The sequence below is a fragment of the Mustela lutreola genome, chromosome 4 (genome assembly GCF_030435805.1).
Source record: "Mustela lutreola isolate mMusLut2 chromosome 4, mMusLut2.pri, whole genome shotgun sequence".
NCBI lineage: Eukaryota > Metazoa > Chordata > Mammalia > Carnivora > Mustelidae > Mustela > Mustela lutreola.
The window spans coordinates 37,783,203-37,789,017 of record NC_081293.1 but is presented as its reverse complement, the minus strand read 5'-3'; the positions used below and the strand labels follow the sequence as shown (position 1 = coordinate 37,789,017).

The window sequence follows — 5,815 nt, the reverse complement described above, 5'->3', positions numbered from 1 at the left end:
AGCTTCAAAATACATAAAGATACAGATAGAAACAAAAATAGTTTTGCAAATAGTAACAGAAAGAGTGGAAAACAGCATACTAGCATTGAATTGAAAGAAAGTTTGACTGAGCTTCCAGGTTGGTGAACACACAGAGATAGGGGAGAGTGGTATGTCTGGAGAGGGCATGCCCTTTCCCCATACCTCACCTTAAGTATCTCTTCATCAGATGGGTGATTTGCATCCTTTATCACATCCTTTAATAAACTGGTAAACATAAAGAAAGTTGGACTGCCTATTATTAATATCAGGTAAAGTACATTTCAGTGCAAAGATTATCACCAGAATTAGTCTTTTCATATTAATCAGAGCATCAATTCTTCATGAAGACAAAACAATCCTAAACATTTATGTACCTAGAGTTTCAAATTATAATCAATAATTGTAAGATCCTTCTCTCAATAACCAATGAAACAAAGAGATAGGAAATACATAAGGATTTAGAAGACCCAAATAAAACTACCAATCAACATCACCTAACTGACATTCATAGTCCATTCAACAGCAAGAGAATCACATTCATTTCAAGTGCACATGGAATAGTTCTCATGAAAGACTACATATGGTCTGGACCATAAAGTAGATTTGATAATGTAAAAGTTTTCTAGTTATGTCAAATATGTCTTCTGGCCATGAAGGAATTAAATTTGAAAATAATTTTTTAAAAAATGCTCTGGAAAATTCTCCAATATTTAAAATTAAATAACACACTTTCTAAATAACCAGTGGGACAAAAAAGAAACTAAAAGAAATTTTAAAAGTGTTTCAAACTGAATGACAATAAAGACAATATACCACAATTTCTGGGATGCCACTAAAATAGTATGTAGGCAGTAATTGATAGCAATAAATGCCTGTTTTAGAAAAGAAGTTTCAAATCAATTTTCTCAGCTTCCACTTCTAAAAATTAGAAAAAGAAGAACAAATTAAACCTAAAGTAAACAAAATCAATGCAATAATAAGGGTCAGAACAACAACAACAAAAAATCAATAAAATACAAAACAGAAACCAATAAGAAAACATAAAGAAACCAAAACCAAAAGTAAGTTTTTGGGGGAAAAGCAATGAAATTTCTAAAATTCTAGAAAAACAACTAAAGAAAAAAGGCAAAAGATAAAAATTCTTAATATCAGGAATGAGAGAGGTACTGTCATTACAGATTCTATAGATATAAAAGATATAATAAAAAGATTCAATTGTGAGCAATTTTATGTCAATAAATTTGACAACTTCAATGAAATAGACAATTTCCTTTAAAGACACATATCACCACAACTAACTCAAGAAAAAATAGATAACTTTTTTAAAATCCTTTTATTTATAAAGAAATTGAATTTGTAGTGCTCGCTTCGGCAGCACATATATTAAATTGGAATGATACAGAGAAGATTAGCATGGCCCCTGCACAAGGATGACACGCAAATTCGTGAAGCATTCCATATTAAAAAAAAAAAAAAAAGAAAAGAAAAGAAATTGAATTTGTAGTTTAAAACCTTCCTACAAATAAAACTGCATGTCCAGAAGTTTGGTAAAATCTATCACTGGTAAATTCCAGTCAGTGCAATAAGCCAAGGAAGAGGAAAAAAAAGCATCCAGATTGTAAAGGAAGAATAAAAGCTGTCTTTATTCACAAAAAAACATGATCATGCAACCAAAAGTTCCTATTAATCTACAAAGATATTCTTAGAACTATTTAAGAGAGTTTATTCAGTTTGTACAATACAAGATCAATATAAAAATTAATATAAAATTAATATAAAATATATTAATATAAATATAAAATGTATATTAATATATTTATATAAAAATTAATCATATTTCTATGTAGTAGCAATAGAAAATCAGAACTTGAAATTAAAAACCAAAACTATTACCAATAGCATAAAATTATCAAATACTTAGGAATATATGAGAAAAATACAAGAACTATACACTAAAAACTATAAAACATCACTGAAGGAATTACAGAAGATGGAAATAAATGGAGAGGCTGAACATGTACTTCAATCAGAAGACTCCATAGTGTGAAAACATCAATTCTTCCCAAACTGATCTATAAATACAGCACACTATCCAAATCTAAATTCTATTCATATGAAAATGCAAAGGACAAGACAATAGCCAAAACAACTTTGAAAACAAAGGACTTGATTCACAACTCATTATAAAGTTAAAATAATCCAGAGAGTGTGGTATCAGTGTAAAGGCACTAAGGAGAGATCCGTATATCTGAATAAAGACCAGAAATATAGACAATTGATTTTTAACCAAGGTGCCCAGACAATACAACGGATAAAAGATAGTTAACTCAGCAAATAGGGCTGAAACAATTAGACAGTCATATGCAAAAATAATAGTAATAATAACCTATCCCATTCCTTGTGCCAGATGCAAAAGTTAACTGACAAAATGAACCATAGACTTAAATTTTAAACCTGAAACTATATTGGGGCACCTGGGAGTCAGTCGGTTGAGCATCTGACTCTTGGTTTTAGCTCAGGTCATGATCTCAGGGTCCTGAGATTGAGACCAGCGTCCAGCTTCATGCTCAATATGAGATCTGCTTGGGAATCTCTCTCTCTCCCACTTGTGCTCTCTCTCTCTCGCTCCCTCTAAAATAAATAAATATTTTTAAAATGATAATAAATAAAACATAAAACTATAACACTTACAGAAGAAACATAGGAGAAAATCTTTGTGACCTTGATTTAGACAAGAATTTCTTACCATGATCTGTAAAAGAAAATACTGATGAATTTGACCTCATCAAACTTAAGAATTTCTGCTCTTAAGGGAAAGCAGAGCCTAAAAAGATGCTTAAGAGTATAAAAAGGTTAAATACAGACTAGGAGAAAATATTTGCAAATAATAGCTTTGCAAATAATAACTCAATAATGAGAAAGCAAAAAACTCAATTTAAAAAAAAAAAGAAAGCTAAATGTTTGAACAAACATTTCATCAAAAAGTAGGTGAGGAGGTAACACAGAGTAGCTGGAAAGTACATCTTAGAGTTGTACTTGCCTCTTAGAGTTAGCGGAAGATAAAAGAAGTCACGGAGTCTGACAAGTCAAGTAGTACAAAGATTAATAATAATATAAAATTGGTGTATAAAATTCAAAGCTTAGGAAAAGAGAGGGTAGAGAAGTGATTTCTATAATTTCCATATTGCTCAAAGTAAGACACCAACCGATAGTATCTAAAGAAAAAGATGACTAAGGTTTTTATTACAGAAACCATTGGCATAGAGGTGTTAATAGGACACACACAAATCTTCCTGAATACAAAAGTCAATACCCAATAAAAGACAACTAAAACATGGCATGTCAAACTGAGATTGAACATGTCATCCATATCAATAAACAGAAAGGGTTTACCTTAAAAGAAAAGTTTTATCAAGTTGACTAGCAAAGCAAAACCCAAATCTGTGCTCTAGAAAAGAAAGACAAGTAACAAAGACATTCAGAAAGGATAAAAGTTAAAGGATAAGAGAATTCATACTAGACATATCTGCTATCAAAGTAGAATTCTAGCCAAAACACAATAAACAGGATAAGAAAAATACCTTTTAATGCTAAAGGCTATAATTCATAATGAAAATAAAGTAGTTATTAATATCTATGCACCTGATACCACATCGAGTTTGCCAAGCAGATGTTATAGGAGAAGAAAGGAGAAATATGTAGACTATAGAATACAGATGAGCTATAGTCAGAGAAAAAAAAATCTTAATAGTAAATATCTACAGCAATAAAAATAAATAGGAAAAAATAAAACTAATGTTTTCACTGGGGAATTTAGCAATCTTGGATACTCAGATAATCCCCATCTACTTAAACTATTACAGAACATGGGGGTAAACATTACAATTTCCAAACTCTTTTTATAAAGCAAATTTAATATAGATATCAATACCTGATAAATTCTGCCCTAAAAATAAAACTATAAATCAGTCTGACTTATAAATGCTAATAATAAAATCTTAAATAAAATACGAGCAAACCATATATTAAGAAAATGTTGAAGCGCCTGGGGGGCTCAGTTGGTTGACCAATGACCCCTGATTTTGGCTCAGGTCATGGTCTCAGCAGGGAGTCTGCTTGAGATTCTTTCTCTCCCTCTGCCCCTCTCCCCCTCCCCTACACTCACTCTCTCATACTCTTTCTCTCTCTCTCAAATAAATTAATTAATTTTAAAAAAGAAAGAAAGAAAATGCCATCGTGGCCAAATGGGATTCACTCCAGGAAAGAAATCAATATTAGCTTAATTATGTTAATATGTAATTCCATATGTAGATATCCATATCTATAAGAAAACAATTACATCATTTCTGCAGATGTTGTGCCAGTTTTCCTATCTCCGTGCTGTGCTGGGATCTTGCAAACTCTGCTCCTGCTTGACCCGCTCTTCCGCCTTAGGCTCTGCAAGTGCTGCAGAGAGAGTGCAAAGCTAAGAGATGGGAGGCAGAGGTTTGCTCCTTTCTATCTGCCCTCTCTTCCTGCCCATATCATCTCCATCTTGTTTCTTCACCTCACAGATGGTGTGGTTTTTCTAGTAGCAGCTTTTGAATTCAGTTTGCTCTTTTTCCAGACCTTGCTCATCCAGTCCACCAGGGCCCCCTTCCCAGAGGTATGGGTCCTGCTTCTCAGAGTCCCTTCTCTGAGTTCAGGTGCTGGCACCAGCCAAGTAGTGGGCTCCTCAGAGGTCTGAATTCCATGGGATCTATCCTCTTCCCTGTGTTCTTCCAGCCCTAGGTGTGGTAGCTACTTCCTTCAGTTCCTGCTACCTCCCAGATGCCTTAGTAGTCCTTTTGTCTTTTCTATTAGTTAACAGTCATTTATGTTAAATTCTCTTTATTAAGAATTTCTCATGGCCACATACAGAAAAATGAAACTGGGCCATTTCCTAACACCATACAGAAAAATAGACTCAAAATGGATGAAGGACCTTAATGTGAGACCGGAATCCATCAAAATCCTAGAGAAGAACACAAGCAAAAACATCTTTGACCTTGGCTGTAGCAACTTCTTGCTAGAGACCTCTCCAAAGGCAAGGGAAACAAAGGCAAAAATGAACAATTGGGACCTCATCAAGATAAAAAGCTTTTGCACAACAAAGGAAACAGTCAACAAAACCAGAGACAACCAACAGAATGAGAGAAGTATTTGCAAATGATATATCAGATAAAGGGCCAGTCTCTAAAATCAAAAAGAATGTATCAAATTCAATACCCAAAGAACAAATAATCCAATCAAGAAATGGGCAGAAGACATGAACAGACATTTCCCCAAAGAAGACATACAAATGGCCAACAAACACATAATACTCAACATCGCTTGGCATCAGGGAAATCCAAATCAAAACCACAGCGAGATACTACCTCACACCAGTCAGAATGGCTAAAATTAACAAGTCATAAATGACAGATGTCGGCGAGGATGTGGAGAAAAGGGAACCCTCTTACACTGTTGGTGGGAATGCAAGCTGGTGCAGCCACTTTGGAAAACAGTATGGAGATTCCTCAAAAAGTTGAAAATAGAGCTACCCTACGACCCAGCAATCACATTACTGGATGTCAACCCCAAAGATACAAATATAGTGATCCAAAGGGGCACGTGCAACCAAATGTTTATAGGAGCAATGTCCACAATAGCCAAACTATGGAAAAAGCCCAGATGTCCATCAACAGATGAATGATAAAGAAGATGTGGTACATATGTGCAATGGAATACTATGCAGCCATCAAAAGAAATGAAATCTTGCCATTTGCAATAATGT

General features: G+C 33.8%; 1 non-coding gene across 1 annotated transcript; it reads left to right on the top strand.

The window, feature by feature from the left end:
• Positions 1-1,380: 1,380 nt before the first annotated feature.
• LOC131830914 (U6 spliceosomal RNA) lies at positions 1,381-1,486 on the top strand. The gene has a single exon (XR_009353446.1). It is a non-coding gene; the product is annotated as a U6 spliceosomal RNA (small nuclear RNA).
• The last annotated feature ends 4,329 nt before the right edge of the window (positions 1,487-5,815 follow it).